The sequence below is a fragment of the Peromyscus leucopus genome, chromosome 9 (assembly GCF_004664715.2).
Source record: "Peromyscus leucopus breed LL Stock chromosome 9, UCI_PerLeu_2.1, whole genome shotgun sequence".
Taxonomy (NCBI): domain Eukaryota; kingdom Metazoa; phylum Chordata; class Mammalia; order Rodentia; family Cricetidae; genus Peromyscus; species Peromyscus leucopus.
In genome coordinates, this window is record NC_051070.1 from 3,063,719 (window position 1) to 3,081,091 (window position 17,373).

At 46.7% G+C, this 17,373-nt stretch overlaps 1 long non-coding RNA gene across 1 annotated transcript in view; it reads left to right on the forward strand.

The window, feature by feature from the left end:
- Positions 1-5,246: 5,246 nt before the first annotated feature.
- Positions 5,247-17,373, forward strand: part of LOC119088566 — a 12,250-nt gene continuing 123 nt past the window's right edge. The window contains exons 1-2 of the long non-coding RNA XR_005092235.1: positions 5,247-5,392; positions 17,185-17,373. The exon at positions 17,185-17,373 is cut by the window's right edge and continues 123 nt beyond it. This is a non-coding gene — a long non-coding RNA (uncharacterized LOC119088566). The remainder of the gene's footprint in view (positions 5,393-17,184) is intronic.

Sequence of the window (17,373 nt, forward strand, 5' to 3'; positions counted from 1 at the left end):
GGTCTTGTGCTGCTGGCTCCACAAGATCCATATGTGTGTTTTGTTTGTTTTCATTTTGCAAATGAAATTTGTCTCTAGGTACTAAGTATTTATCTTTAAGTCAGTTTTAAACTTTAAAAATACTTGAGAAAATATACAAGTTTGACTATTGTTGGCTATTTTAACCTTATGCATTCTGCAAAAGAAAATTATGTTCTCACATTTTGTGACAACCAACTAAGGCTGAACATACACTGAACACTGGGCATGTGCAGACAGTGGGCTCAGCAGTCTTCTGGATTACCTACAAGTGCGCAATCCACCAACCATCCTGTAGTGTGGTTACTATTATTCTGCTCACAGAAGACAAAGGAAAAGCAAGTAAACCAATCAAGGCCATCCCCACAGCCTGGCTCTAGAGTGCCAGCCCTACATCCGCCACCATGCTTAATCTGCTATAAGGAGTGCATCAATCTTAATCCTTAAAGTAACCAGGGAAAGGTTTCACAGCCTTCATGTTGGAGACAAACCTGAGGAAGGGCTGGAGAGAGGCTAGCCATTTAGATCAAATGCTCACACGTGTAAAATGAAATAAATAAATCTTTTTTTAAAAAAAGGAAAACGTTTTAAAGTGAGGAAGAGCAAACTTTAATAACTTGCCTCAGGCATATGCCTAGTGACTGAGCCAAGATTTGAGCCCATGTATAACAGAGTCTTTTCCCAGGAGCCTCCAGCATCTGCCACTTACCACAACCTGCCTGACCTCGAGACTATAGCACATAACAGACTGAATGTCACATAACACAGTAAAATTGACGGTTGAGGCAGCATGGGTGACCGGGCCCTAGAGACCAGTGTTCACCAGCACCCTGGGCTGGACCCCCATAGCCGCCTAGATGGCCGTGTGTGGGGACTGGAACCCTGGCTCAAAGGACGAGCCAGGGAAACAGAGCTACCTTTACCATCTCCGAGGGAGGCTGGGGCTCTTGTGCAGCTGTCCTGCGGACGCTTGTACTTCCTCCCCACAAGCCTGATGGGAGACACCGCCATTGCTAAGAGAGGTCATGGAGGTAAGCTCTGACCTCACCAGAAGAAGGCGGTGGTGGATCGGGGAACAGGGACACGGAGATGGGACACTCAACCAGTGAGACCCAGGAGGAGAATGGTCAGCGGCAGTCCTGAAGAACCAGTGTGGCCAGATCCGGTGCCTGACATCACAGACAGCGGGACAGCCCGACATTGCATTTATTTAATTTTTAAATTGTGGTAAAACACACGGGAAGTAAAACTAATCATTTTTAAAGTTACAGGACCATGGCATAAGTCACATCAGCACTGTTGTGCAACCATGAGTCTTGGAGACACTCTTCCCTGCAGAACGGAAACCCTGCGTTCACTGAACACAGCCCCACTTCCCCTCTCCCAGGCCACCAGAGTGAAGACACAAAAAGGCCACCGTCCTCTACTGGCTTCTACTCCCGCTCACCTGTACGGTGCAGTGTGGACCTCCGCAGCTTTCCAGAGAGTCCTGGGTGTCAGGGATTCTGTCCCAACCCTGGTCAAAGGCAGCTAATGAGAGGCCGGGCCTCTGGGGCTCCCAGGTGTTTTCACTGAGGCCGCTGCCACCGCCATTTGCTGCGGGCAGGGACCAAGCGCTTTCAGCCGGCCTTCAAGCATCCTTCAGGTACTGGCCATCTCAGAGCCGCGTGAGGCTCCATTTGACTTCATGCCAGGCTCGTCTCATGAGACTTCTCGGCTCCATTGCTTAAAGGCTCAAACAGAACAGGAACTGAGTGTGGCCGACTGCCATCCTGGGGCCCTGGAACCAAGAGCCCCACACTTCCTAGGGCTGAGTGTCCTGAGAGGAAGAAGGGGGACCCTAAAAGCTGTCTGCTTAGTGGGAACCAAAAACAGGCCGGTATGCCGGAGAGGCAGCCCACCCTTAGCACTGAGCCGAGCACTCTTCCTCGCTGTTCCCAATGCTTAGGGTCTCCTGGTCTCCATGTTCACAGAAAGGCCAGGCGGCTCAGAACCTGGGCGGACGGACTACGCAGTGACCAGCAGAGGGAGCCAATAGTCTCCTTCCCACATTGTGCCTGTGAGCAGAAGTAACTTCTTTGGCTGCTTTGTTTTATTTTGGATTTCTCTGTGTATCCCTGGCTGCCCTGGATCGCGCTGTAGACCAGGCTGGCTTTGAACCCGTAGATTCCCCTGCCTCTGCCTCCCAAGTGCTGGGATTAAAGGTGTACACTGCCACTGCCCCAGCTTGCTTTTGCGTTTGTTTGTTTTGCTTTTTGTTTTTTTGAGACAGGGTCTCACTATATAGCTTTGGCTGGCCTGGAAGTCACGAGACAGACCAATCTGGCCTCGAACTCACTGCTCCTGCCTCTCTGCCGTCTGAGATTAGTGTGAACCACTGTCACTGCGCCTGACGAGAAGTGACTCCCAAGTCCAGCAGCCCTAATAAGACCACAGACCTTCAGTGGACCAAACTTCAGCAATCCACTAAAAGTTTTACTTGGGTTCTTGGTACAGTTCATAAACCTAGACAGAATTCATGATAGGTCCCATGGCGTCTAAAAACCACAACCCACGTGTATTCAATAATTATTTACTAAGAACCACGCAGGCATCCAGGAGAGAGTGGATTGAAAGCCAGCCAGAGAGTAAACAGTGTGGGGGGTTGGGGGGGGGGAGTCTGATTGTCTATTATCCCCAAAGAGCTCATAAGAAAGATGAAATAAGAATGTAAAGCTCTAGGTAACCAAAAAAAAAAAAAAGTATGCACAGCCTGGAGGCTATTCACCCCAGAGCAAAGCTGGACCGTCTGACACATATAGAGCATGGAGGAGACTTTCCCCAAGTGGAGTACTCTGACCAAAGTGAAACCAATTTAAGGATATCTTGTCTGTGGGTTTGAAGCACACACACACACACACACACACACACACACACACACGCACACGCACACGCACACGCACATGCACACACGCATGCACACAACACACAGAAGTACCAAGGCTGGGCAGTTACCCTCCACAGGCTTTGGCAGGGGTTAAGAAGTGTAGATCTGCCTCATCTCTTGTTAGCTCTGTGCACTTGCACAGACTGAAGAGACAATGTCATCGTGTGTCCCTTGGGGCTGCTGGGAGGTGGCCAGTTGAGTTCATTCTTGGTTCTGTTTGTTCAACTGTTGGTTACTGATCACCAACCAACCCGGCCTAGACACTCTGGGCACATCAAATAATTAAAAGATCCAAGCCACTGTGGCAGCATAGACAATAATCAACAAGGAAACCGTGGGCAAGGGTGTGATACTGGGGAAGGCGCTGAGGATTTAAAGACGTGGAGCAGGCCTCGGCTGTGCAGTGTGTGCCTGCCAAGTTCAAAACCCTAGATTGTGGTGGTATTGGTTCCCCAAAATATTGTGCACCCTAATAAACTTATCTGAGGTCAGAGAACAGAACAGCCACTAGATATAGAGGCCAGAAAATGGTGGCACACACGCCTTTAATCCTAGCATTCCAGAGGCAGAAATCTGTCTGGATCTCTGTGAGTTCTAAGCCAGGCGTGGTAACAAGAGCCTTTAATCCCAGGGAGTGATGGCAGGAAGCAGAAAGGTATATAAGGCGTGAGGACCAGAAACTAGAGCTGGTTAAGCTTTTAGGCTTTTAGCAGCAGTTCAGCTGAGACCCATTTGGATGAAGACTCAGAGGCTTCCAGTCTGAGGAAACAGGATCAGCTGAGGAATTAGCAAGGTGAGGTAGCTGTGGCTTGTTCTGCTTCTCTGATCTTCCAGCATTCACCCCAATACCCAGCTTCAGGTTTGTTTTTATTAATAAGAACTCTTAAGGTTCTTGCTACACTAGATTCCATATAAATAAGAAAGATGTTGCTGGTCAGTAGGAAGGGAACTTTTGTTGGGATAATTGGAGCCATCACAATGGGGTCCTAAAGGGACACATCCCACAGTTCCAAAGGGCAAAGGAATTCCCTGTTTCTGTTTCCAGAAGGGCTGGTGGTGAAAGTTCCATACCATGTGACTTAGCCTGTGTACCAGGAGTCTTCAGGCCCAAAGACACTAAATAAAAGGAAAGTTGTGCAGAGTCAGGCAGATCTCTGTGAGTTCGAGGCCAGCCTGGTCTACAGAGAGAGATCCAGGACAGGCCCCAAGACTACACAGAGAAACCCTGTTTCAAAAAACAAAAAAACAAAACAAATAAAAAAAAAAGTTGTAACTCAAGCTTGTCTTGGGCCTGGGGCTGGGGGAGGCTGGCCTTGCAGCTGGGAGAGGGAGGGAGCCCACAAGGCCACAGCAGGTGCTTGTCAACAAGAGAGGCTGCAGCGGGTGTGGATGGTTTGTCAGGGGAAGGAGAGCACAGCAATTAGAGGTTTTGTGATCTAACGTTGGATCCCCCTTCACATTAAAGCGGTGCATGGTGGCTCGAGCCTGTAATCCCAGCACTTGGACGTGGAGGAACAGGGTCAAGAGTTCAGCTTACCTCAGCTCTTATCAGCTACATACGTCCTTAAGACCAGCCTGAACACATGGAAGGGCAACTTAGGAAAGGATGGTCGGAAAGCGTCTAAGCCACCCTCCGGGGTGAGGGAAGCCATAATACAGGACTGTCCCCTGAGACAAACCACTGCCACCTACAGGAGTTCCCCTGGGCCTGTGCCACAGAAAACTTCAACAGCTGAGCTTCCTGACTGTTAATGGCCCCTCCTGGAAGGGGGCGTGGTGAGGGTCAGGAGACCTGCGCCTTAGTATCCCAACCAGTTGTGTGCAATGCTGTCCTAATGCACGTGGCCTCTGGGTCTCGGGGAAAGGCTAGAGGATGTAGGTGGGAAGGACTAGGGGGACCCATCTACACAGGCACTGGAGAGTCATAGGCATGCCAGGTGCCAACTCCTGTGGGCTCCTGTCTGTAACCTTGAACCTGCCGCTCTGTAAGAGAACTAGTGAACTCTCTGGTTCCTCAGAATGAACCTTGGTGCAATGACCTTTTGGTTGTCAATGGGCGGTAGGAGGAGGAGGTGGGGGTGTTTACTTCTCCCCGAGGGAAGGTGTTTTAGCAACAGACGCTATCGCCGTCGTGGGGGGGAGGGGGGGCAGCAGGACAGAGGGCACAGCCGTCAGAATACCGAAAGAGGACATGTCTAGGGTCTTTGAGAAGTTGCAGGAGGCCACCACACAGGGCTGAGGGCGAGGGAAGTGGTTAAGGGTGGGGGACCGTGTATTCAGTCACAGCCTTATATGTCGTGGTGAAGACACCAGCTTCTCATGAAGAGTCCCACACACTGGCCAGTGCTGAGGTGGGATCCCTCCAGCTGAAGAACCAGCAGACAGAGGTCAAGCATTGAATCGGGATCCCTCATGACAGACAGAAGGGCGATTCAGACCAGTGAGGTGGTGAGCAGGGGCTGCTGGGGACGCTCTGGAGGTGGATAAGGCCAAAGGATTGTGGACTGGATGTCCAGTCTCTGATGGACTGGGTATGGGAGACGAGAGACAGACATTAGGACTTTCAGGTTGGCCATCCTAGGGGCTCTGAGTGTTTTCGTACACAGAGCTGCTGTCAAAGGAAGCAATCAGCATCCCCTGGCTGCCCCTGAGGAGGCTGAGGCAGGTGGTGGTTAAGCAATGTGTGTGAGGGAGCATGTTTGCCCTACAGAGAGATGTTGTCTTCCTTCTCCCCCCACTCCCTCTCTCCTCCCCTCCCCTCTTCCCTCCCTCTCTAACCCCCTCCTTTTCTTCTTTTTTCTCCACCACCATTATTCAGTTATTTGCTTAACAAGTTTCTTCGGAAAGGACTAGAAGACACTTCTGGTTCTCTTTGTGCCTTCACAGTCATGGGATCAGAGAACCTACTTGTAAGACCTTCAGCCAGAAGGAGACATGTCTATGAGACTCCACATTTGTGCTCCAGGGACAGTATGGAAGAGCGGCCACAGCTAACACTGTAGAAGCCAGGGGTTCAACTTAAGGTCCATTTGCTTCTTATGAGTTGTGACCTCCCCCACGGCGACTGTACGCCAGCACCGGGAGCCCTAATCCCTGAAGCTCGGCTTGTCAGGTCGTAGCAACGAGGAGCGTAACTAACCCAGGGAGCAAGTGATTACCGTTCTCGTCAGAAATATGGGTTACCTGGAAGTGTTGCCCTCAGAGAGATGTTGCAAATTTTTCAATTACAAGGACCAACCCTCCCTGTTCATCCAGGACTGAGAGGTTCCCTGGATGGAGATGAGCTGATTGCTTGAATGAAATGAAACTGAGTGTAGAAAGTGCATCGGTTTTGCACGTAGTAGGTACTCGATACAAGCTGTCATTGGTTTTGCATATAGTAGGTACACAACACAACCTGGTCATTGGTCTATTTCTTCACCAACTGTGGTGGTAATCTAATTACACTGAAATGTGATTTTGATTGTATGTTAATAAATAAAGTTGCCCGGGGGTCAGAGCTATTAGAGCCATAGCAAGAGTGTGTCGGTGGTGGCACACGCTTTTAATCCCAGAAAGCCAGCCTTTAATCCCAGGGAGTGGTGATATAAAGCAAAAAGATATATAGGGCGTGAGACCCAGAAACTAGAAGCATTTGGCTGGTTAAGCTTTCAGGCTTTGGAGCAACACAGTTCAGCTGAGAGCTATTGGGATGAGGACACAGAAGCTTCCAGTCTGATGAAACAGGACCAGCTGAGGAACTGGTGAGGTGAGATAGCTGTGGCTTGTTCTGTCTCTTTAAATAGACGAACAGGACAGGAAATAGAGGCTCTCATTCGGGAGGCTGGGACACCGCAGGCGGAAGGGTGAGATTTTGGCTCTGAGCTCTGACCTCTCGGCTTTCTCTTTTCCATTGTTTCTGTGTTTCTTATTTAATAAGAAGGTTGGTTACATCAATAACCAACAAATACATAGCATTTTATATACTTAGTATACTTACTGTATACTAAATGTGGTTTAGTACATGGGGGTGCAAAGTGGATGCACCCTTGCCTGCTTTGACAGATTTTAAGGCACTTGATGAGCACTCAGACCAACTGCTTGGGGTTCAACCATGATTGAGTGAATAGTGGTAACCGTGCTAGAGAGGTGGCCTTAGGCATTTTTTTCATCTGGCCTCTACAGATGCAATCAAACAAAACAGTCATCTAGATGGCTTCCAATTTCTGTATAATGGGAGATTAAGAGGCTGGGCAGCTCCAATGACCAGAGCAACCCCAGTTGCCCCTAAGTTTTGACGGAGGTCAAATGTTTATCTGGGAGTGTTCCATCATGGCCACAAGATGGCAGGAGAGTACACTGTGGTTAACAGTAACAACCTTTTTTTTTTTTTTTTTTTAAATGTCAGACCTCTCAGGAATTTTTCATGCTTACACATCAGAAGGCCTTGTTAGACACTAAGGATTTATATTCTAGAAGTTTCGATCTTGAGATTGGTGGAAGTGTGCTTGACTAGTCCAGGGATTCCAGCAAGGGTAGAACTGCTCTTCCTCAGGATGGCACCAAGGGGCACAGGACACCAATGGCATTTACTGAATGGGGGATTCTGAGCAAAGAGACTCTCAGTTGTAAAGCATTTCCCACATGTCGGGTTCTGCATCATTTCACTAATGTCTTACCCATTCATTTCCATTCAACAGATATTGCTGTATTCCAGGCATTGATGTAGGCCCGATGAACCAGCAAATACAGAAACAGTCGTGGTTATTGATAAATGCTAACAAAAGTAAGACGAGCAAGAGGTCAGAGAATAGTAAGGAACCACTATTATACTATTATAAATATTATACATTATCTACCAAAAAGTTTTGTTGGTTTCAATATCTTGAAGTTTTTTTCCAGAACCTTCTACAAGATGCCAATCTAGGAACATATTTCATTGTTCCAGAAAAGACCTTTAGAAATGACCTTGGCATTGCCTTTGCTTTTCTGCTCTGAATCCTATCTTTACCTTTTGTCCTTCTTGGACTTTTCAAGTCTGAAAATGTGTTCAGATTCCTCCTCTGTTTGATTGACACTTGGGACTGAGTACAGAATTCCAGCTGGAGGTGGTTCTCTCTTGGGAATTTTGAGAGCACCCTTCCTCGTCTTTCAGCTTCCGATAGCGCTGTAAAAGCCCATGCCAGTCTCAGTATTTAGTATTTATATGTTACCCATTGCTTCAACAAAACACCTGACAAAAGGCAACACATTCGAAGAAAGGTTCGTTTTTGGCTCACAGTCTGAAAGAACCGTCCACCGTGATGGAAGGCAGGACAGCAGCAATCTTAGGCGGCTGCTCACATGGTGTCCACAGTCAGGAAGCCGTGAGGGATAAACTCTGATGTTCAGGGGGCTTTTTCCTCTTTACTCAGTGCAGGACTCAGCTCAAGGGGTGGCGCCGACATCCTGGTAGGTTCTTCCCCGGTTAACGGTTTCTGGAAACACTCTCGTGGACACACCCAGAAGTATGCTAGCAGTGAAGATTAATCATTACATATGGGAACCATTTTCTCCCTAGAAACATGTAAGAGCATCCTTTGGATCTGTTACAGGTTGTTTATCCTTTATCCAAAATGCTGGAAATTCTTTTTTTTTTTTAATTTTTTAATTTTATGTGTATTGGTGTTTTGCCTGCATGTGTGTCTGTGTGAGGGTGTCAGACCCCCTGGAACTGGAGTTACAGACAGTTGTAAGCTGCTGTGTAGGAGCTGGAAATTGAACCCAGATCCTCTGGAAGAGCAGCTAGTGCTCTCAACCACTGAGCCATCTCTCCAGTCCCAATGCTTGAGATTCTAATAATCTGTTTTATTTAAATTTAGAAACAGATTTGAGGACTACTTTTTATCAATATGGAGAATTTGTGTATATAAAATGAGGTATCTTGGGTTGGGAATTCCTTTATGTTTCTTATACAACTTATGCACACAATCTGAAAGTAAGTATATTTATTTATTTTTGAGATGGGGTCTCACTATATAGACCAGGCTAGCCTGGAGCTCACAGAGATCCACCTGTCTCTGCCTCTTGAGTGAGGAGATCAAAGGTATACATCATCATGCTCAGCTCCATAGATAGCCATCTCCAGTCTCTGAAAGTCGATACACAGTATTTTATACATTTGCATTTTGACTGCTACCTGCCACATGAAGTCAGGTGTGGAATTTTCCACTTGCGGCCTTGTATCACCAGCCAGGAATTTTCAGATATTTAAGCATTTTAGAGTTGAGGTTTTGGATTAGAGACGCTCAACCTATAATTTGAAATTTCATGGTGATGTGATCTATTATGCCAGACGTTCATGGAGACGTGCAAATGGAGAACACGTGTCCTTCAAGTATAAGAAATTGTGATGTATTTTAGTTTTAATTTCCTCCCTTCCATTCCGCTGCTCACTACAGAAGTCTTATTTCAGTGTTAGCTCTCCCTGACCAGCCTCCGACACGCTTACCCTGCATCTTGTCTTCTAGTTCCTGTGCTCTGTTTTGCTGAGATTGCCTCAACTGTGTTTCAGGCTTTCTCACAGATGTTTATTTCTGCCACCATGTCTTTAAAGGGTCTTTTCCGCTCTGACTTGAAAACTGGGTATGGTGGTGCTCACCTATAATGCCAGCCTTGCAAGGTGGTGGCAAGAGGTCAGAGCCTCAAAGCCATCTTCATCTATCTATATATCTAGTTTGAGGCTAGCCTGGCCTATAAAACCCTAGATAAATAGATGGTCATGTAGCTAGAGTTTTTTCTCTCCAGGTCCCGCCAAGCCCCGGCAGTCCGACAGCCCACTTATAAAATAAACACACAGACACTTGTATTATTTAAACTGTTTGGCCTAATGGCTCAGGCTTCTTGCTAACTATTCCCATATCTTAAATTAACCCATTTCTATTAATCTATACTTTGCCACATGGCTCGTGACTTACCGGTACCTTACATCTCCCTTGTCATGGCAGCAGCTGGCAGTGTCTCTCTGCCTCAGCCTTCCACTTTCCAGAATTCTCTTCTCTGCTTGTCCCGCCTATACTTCCTGCCTTGCGACTAGCCAATCAGTGTTTTATTTATTGACCAATCAGAGCAACACATTTGACATAGAGAACATTCCACAGCATGGACAGGCAAAGAGATAGATAGACTGATAGACAGGCAGACAGGGAGGAATAGATAATTTAGTTATTTGGGAGACAGAGGCAGGAAGATCTCAAGTTCAAGGCCAGTCTAGGCTACAAAGTGAATTCCAGACCATCTAGGGTGATATATCAGGATCCTGTCTCAAAAAGAAAAGAAAAGAAAGAAAAAGAAAAAAATCACACACAATAAATGAATTAATGTGAATTGCTGTTTGTTACAATACCCGGCAATATTTCATGATTGCCACATCTTATAACAGATACTATTTTTTTCCTGTATAGATTGTTTCCCACAAACTGACTTTTTACATCTGTTCTGATGTGCTTGTTCCTAGCATATTTTCCAAACAAACATTTCATCAAATGTCTGAGACCTTTGTGTGCCTGCTTGTGTTTAGGAGTCAAAGCCAAGAGCCCAGTCACCAGCTCTAGGTCCTGACTCACATCTTCCTTAGGGGATGTGCTGGGATGAGCTTTTCCTTGCAGAACTTGAAAGGTGCTGCTGGCACTGTGGGAGCACCCGAGCCTTAGGAAGGCTCTCCCATGCACAGCGTAGGTACGGCGTGACGGCTGCTCTCGGTTGTCAACTTGATTACATTTGAAATTAACTAAAGCCCAAACTGCTGGGTGTAACTAGAGTTTTCCTGCCTTGCCCACAGTCAGGACAAATCTCTGTCACCCGCCAGTCCCACAGCTGCTCAGACCCAACCAAGTAAACACAGAGACTTATATTGCATACAAACTGTATGGTTGTGGCAGGCTTCTTGCTAACTGTTCTTATAGCTTAAATTAATCCATTTCCATAAATCTATACCATGCCACATGGCTGGTGGCTTACCAGCATCTTCACATGCTGCTTGTCCTGGCGGTGGCTGGCAGTGTCTCTCTGCCTCTGCCTTCTGCTTCCCAGAATTCTTCTCTCTCCTTGTCCCACCTACTTCCTGCCTGGCCACTGGCCAATCAGTGTTTTATTTATTGACCAATCAGAGCAATTTGACATACAGACCATCCCACAGCAGCTGGGTACATCTATGAGGAATTTTTCTTGATTGGATCATTTGAAGTGGGAAGATCCACCTTTAGTCTGGGCCACAGTTTCTGGTGACCACTTATATAAAGGCCATGGGAGAAGGATGTTCTCGCTCTTTGCCTGTTTGCCCTCTCTGTTACTGGCAAGTCCATTCCTTGACTGGCATTAGAGCCTACTTCTTTGGGATTCCAGTATATATTGAAGACCAGCTGAGACATCCAGCCTCATGGGCCAAATAACTATTGGATTCTTGGACTTTCTGTCAGGAGACAGCCGTCATGGGACTAGCTGGAACCACAGCCTTTGAGCCAGTCTACTAATCCCCTATTAGTTCCGTTGTTTCTCTGTTGAACCCTGACTAATACATATGGAGTTAGGCGTGGTCACAGAGAACAACTGATACTGTAGGTGATGTCTTTAGTGGAGGCAAATGAGTGGGCACCCAATTCTGAGGGTCTCCTACATCCCAGTGGCTGAAGTCAGCAGAAAGCCAAGAGAACAAGGGGCTCTTTGGTCAGCCAGGCAAACCAGTCTCCTGGGACAGCAGCCAGCCAGCTGGAGCCGGGCAGGTGGACCTAGAAAGGCCACGGGAAGTACAGAGCCAGGCACAAGCAGGGAATGTGGCATTGCTTGGATCTGCTTAACAATCAGGGAGACTCAGAATGCTGCAGAAAGGGAGGGGGCCTGAGAGAGCCAATCAGCGCTGGAGAGGCCTGAGAGAGCCAATCAGCACTGGAGGGGCCTGAGAGAGCCAATCAGCGCTGGAAGGGGTCTGAGAGAGCCAATCAGCACTGGAGGGGCCTGAGAGAGCCGGTCAGTGCTGGAGAGGCCTGAGAGAGCCAGTCAGTGCTGGAAGGGGCCTGAGAGAGCCAATCAATCAGTGCTGGAGGAATACAGGTCCTAGCCATATAGCTACTTGTCACCTGGAGCAGAGTTGACCTCATCATCACAGTTTCCGATTCTCCAAACGGCCACAAGGGTGTAGAGATAATGAGAGCAACGTGTTGAGGGCAATGCTGAGAAGTGAGGGCCATGGCATCACCATGGATATGACCTTGATGGACAGGGCGGCGGCAGCCCGTGCTGTCTGTCTCCCCAGGGCCTCAGATCACACACTTTCCTAGACCTACGTCCTTCCAGAGAACCCAGGTTTCTTATCCTGCTAAGCAGCTGATGATAGCTAGCTCTTAGTTTCTGGCTTAGAACAATTATCTTTTTTTCCCTTATAATAATGTTTTATTTTAATTAGAATACAATTATATCATTTCTCCCCTTCCCTTCCCTCCCTCCAACCCCTCCAGGGTCCTCTCCCGTTCCCTTTAACCCCTGCCCCCCAATACCTCCGTCTTAGTCAGTGTTCTTTTGCCGTGAAGACACTCCATGGCCACAGCAACTCTCATAAAGGAAAGCATTTAACTGGGGCTATAGGGGACATCCTTTTTCAAACCACGTCAGCCCCCCTTTACCTATTCTAAAGCCTATGACCTTTTTCATTATTATTACATATATGCATAAATATGTAAATACAACCTGCTGCATCCGTTTACTGTTGCTTATACATAGGTGATTTCAGAGCCGACCACTTGATATTGGATAACCACATAGGGGCTCACCCCGGGGGGAGACTAATTCTCCCTCTGTCAGGATGCTTATTAGTGTTGTCCTTGTCACATCGGCTTTAGGCAGCCATGTTGTTGACACATCATGAGTGAAGCTTCCCCGTCATTTCTAGAAGGCACAATCTCACAGCAGACTCCGGCTCCTTAAGTGTTCCTGCCCCTCCCCCCAGCTCCCTGAGCCTCCTTTGGGGCTGGATACATGATCAGTCATTTTCTACATTTTGACCAGCTCTGGCTTTCTGTAATTGACTGTCTACTGCAAATTGAGACTTCTTTGATGAGAGGTGAGAGGCGTGAATATAAAGCAAGTAGAATGCAGGAAGGTATTACACTTATGTCCCCTTAGAACAATGTTGTTGTTGTTTTGAGACAGGGTCTCACTATGTAGGTCTGGCTGTCCTGAAACTCACCATGTAGACCAGGCTGGTCTCAAACTTACAGAGGTCCGCCTGACTCAATAGGAACTGTTTTCTTTGGATGGTTGGACCTGAGAGAGGAGTTCAGTTTAGGTCAGGAGACCATGGCTTCTCCGTCTTTGCTCTTGTCTCTGGTTACCCTGCCAAGTGGCTCCTTAACATCACAGATCACTTTCTGTGACTTGGATGTAGGCTTTGAAAACAAACCGACATATGAATGGTGACACACTTCTGCAATCCCAGCATTCCAGGAGCTGTAGTGGGAGGATTGAGTCCCAGGCTAGCCTGGACTACATAGTAAGACCTTGTCCCAATCAATCAATGGATAGGAAGGGAGGGAGATAGATGATAGATAGACAGAGAGATAGATAGATAGATAGATAGATAGATAGATAGATAGATAGATAGATAAAAAGTGGTCCAGTGAGATGGCTTGGGGGTAGGAGTGCTTACCATTGAACTTGACAACCTGAACCTGACCCCCAGAATTCCACAGAGAAGTGATTCCCAGAAGGTGTCCTCTGACCTCCACATATAATACATACACACATGCACAAATATAAAAAATACTAAAATTGAAGGATAGCATAATGATCATTGAAACATTTTATTGCATATGGCCTAAACCACAAGATGTTTAGTGTTAAAATGAGAGAGACTGAGAATTAGAAAAAATACCTTACAGTAAAACAAATAGCTCATTTCTTGGCCCATGCCAAGCCCAGTGTCTCTCTTTCTCTACCTACGGATCAGGATGTAGCTCTCAGTTACGGCTGCAGCAACTGCCTGCATGCCACCATGCTTTCCACTATGCTGATAATGGACTAAACTTCTGAAACTGTAACAAGTTCCCAATTAAATGCTTTCTTTTAGTATGAGTTGCCTTGGTTATGGTGTCTGTCTTAGGGTTTCTATTGAAACCTGTGAAAAGACACCATGACCATGGCAACTCTTTTGTTGTTGTTGTTGTTTGAGACATGTTTTCTCTGTGGTTTTTTAGCTGTCCTAGAATTCACCTTATAGAACAGGCTGGCTTGAACTCACAGAGATCCACCTGCCTCTGTCTCCCAAGTGCCGGGATTAAAGGTGTGTATCTCCACACACCCCACAGTAACTCTTATAAAGGAAAACACTTAATTGGGGATGGCTTACAGTTCAGAGGTATACTCCATTATTGTCATGGCAGTAAGCATGGTGGCAAGCAGGGAGAGGTCCTGGAGAGGCAGCTGAGAGCTCTACATCTGGATCCATGGGTAGCAGTAACAGACTGCCACGCTGGGCACGGCTTGAGCATCTGAGACCTCAGAGTCCACCTCAGTGACACACTTCCTCCAACAAGGTCATACCTCCTCCAGCAAGGCCACACCTCCTAATAGTGCCACTTCTTATAGGTCTGGGGGCGGATTTTCATTCAAACCACCACACTATCTCTTCATAGCAATAGAACAATGACTAAGACACATACCCAGCTTTTTTTTTTTTTGAGATATGATCTTACTATAAAGCCTGTCTCTGTCTCATGGCAATCCTCCTGCCTCAGCCTCCTGAGATTACAGACATATACCAACACATTAGCTTAAGAATTGCTAATGCCAGGTGGTGGTGGTGCATACCTTTAATCCCAGCACTTGGAGGCAGAGGCAGGCAGATCTCTGTGAATTTGAGGCTAACCTGGTCTACAGAGTGAGTTCCATGACAGCCAGGGCTGTTACACAGAGAAATCCTGTCTCAAAACACCAAAAAAAACAAACAAAACCCAAAAAACAAACAACCCAAGAATTGCTGGTTGTGTTCTTTTCATTACTTAGCACCTCTTTGTGATGATAGAACTTGAACCCAGGGCCTTTTGCATGCTAAGAAAACCCTCCAATATTGAGCTACATCCCAATGTAGATTAACTTCAAACTCGGGTTCCCGCACCCTCTCTCATTCTCGTATTTCCTCACTTGCTCTCTCATTCCCCTGATGGATTCTTAAAGTCCTCCTGGCAACATATTAATTGAATGAAGGAAAAAGAGAACTCTGTAGTGGGGAGACCCTGGGGGCACCGATGAACTGAGCAATCAGCAGTGGTGGGACAGTCCTCTAGCCTCCTGATGCCATGCCCTGCATAAAGGAACGGTATCATTTAGGCAGAAATCATGCCCCAAGTGAGCAACCCAGTTCTGATCAAGAAGCAAGCAGATTGCAGTCATGAGAGGTAGAGCTGAGATGGGAAGACACTTTACAAAGCAACAGCCTATATTTTGCAAAAATGCCTGTTGATGTAACCAACCGTCTTATTAAATAAGAAACACAGAAACAATGCAAAAGAGAAAGCCGAGAGGTCAGAGCTCAGAGCTAAAATCTCACCCTTCTGCCTGCGGTGTCCCAGCTTCCCGAAAGAGACCTATTTCCTGTCTGTTCGTCTATTTATAGTATGTTGTTCTGCCTTCTCATTGGTTGTAAACCCAAACACGTGACTGCCTCGTCACTATCTGTATGTACAGCCCCCTAGGTCTTAAAGGCATATGTCTCCAATGCTGGCTGTATCCCTGAACACACAGAGATCTATGGGATTAGAGGCGTGTGCCACCACCGCCACACTCTTGCTATGGCTCTAATAGCTCTGACCCCCGGGGCAACTTTATTTATTAACATACAATCAAAATAATATTTCAGTACAATTAGATTACCACCACAAATGCCAGTAGCATTAAAGGAAAAAGAAAAACCAGGCTGATGAACCGGTCCTAATTAAGGGAAAATAAAAAGACATGTCAGCTAAATAAAGAGCAGATTCTGAATCAAGGGGAAAACAATTATAAATGCATCAATGGAAAATTAGTTAGGTAACAGCCTACCATCATTATTATAAAATCCTCTAACTTCTGCTATAGTTAAGAAAAATGTCCTTGTTCTCAGAGAGAGAGAGGGAGAGAGAGAGAGAGAGAGAGAGGATTCTCTTCTTTTCCAGTGTCAAGTGACAAAAATACAGATGTGTCCAGATATAGAGCACATCTGCAATCCTAGCACTCAAAAAGCTAAGGCAGAAGGATTATGAGTTGAAGGCCAGCCTAGGCTACATAGTGAGTTCAAGGCTAGTCCAAGGCTATAAAGTAGGGTGGAGGCCAGCCTGATTACCTAGCAAGATCATCACACACACACACACACACACACACACACACACACACACACACATTCTTTAGCTCCTGAACTAAAAGATATGATAACCAGTGAGGATGCCAGGTCATTGACAAAATTCAAGAATCAAGACCACATGGGTCTTGGTTACAGAACACATTCCCAAGTGCTTTCATTACACCTTGATCTGGACTCCCTGCTGATGTCTGAACTACAGTTAGATACGATAAGTCTGCACAGTGTCCCTTATTTGAATAACTGCTGTCACTACACTCATAGTTCATGGTAACGTACGTGCACGAAGTCAGGATGCCCACAGGGATAAGGCAGTCGACTGCCTGAGTGTCCAAAGGCAAGCCTGACTGCAAGGCTGACTCACAGGCACTGGCCAATCACCAAGGTCATGCCGGGCAGCCCTGTGGTTTTTCTGTTACTGGATGTTTGCAGGAAGACAGGGGGAACAAGGATCCAGACCTCCTCCAGGTGACATCTGAGTCCTTTAGACTCCTAGATTCACACCTGACATTCAGTCCTCACTGCAAGGCCACAGAGGTACAGTCTGTCCTACGTCAGCCCCTTAGACAGCTGGCTACTAGTAAGTTTCCATTAAAGGAATGATGCAATGCATGTCTGAATGAATGTTCCGTAGATTGTTGATATTTAGTCATGGGAAGCCTTAAAGACATCTGCAGTGACCTGTAAGGGACAGGGGTTTGATTCTCTCTCTCTCTCTCTCTCTCTCTCTCTCTCTGTGTGTGTGTGTGTGTGTGTGTGTGTGTGTGTGTGTGTGTGAGCGCACACGTGCGTGTGCATGTGTGTGGGTGCACTTGTGTATCCCACTTGCAAGTAGAGACTGGAAAGCAACCTCAAGTGTCATTCATCAGGGCTGTCAGCTTTTTTTTTTTTTTTTCAGATACAGATCTTTCACTGGTACACGGGACTTGCTGATCAGTCTGCGCTGACTAGCCAGTGAAGCCTTGGGATCGTCCTGTGTCTGTCTTCCTGACCCTGCAATTACAAGCATATACCACCATGCTCAGGATTTTATGTGGGTGCTGGGATCAAACTCAAGTGCTCATATAGAGAGATCTCCCCAGCCTAT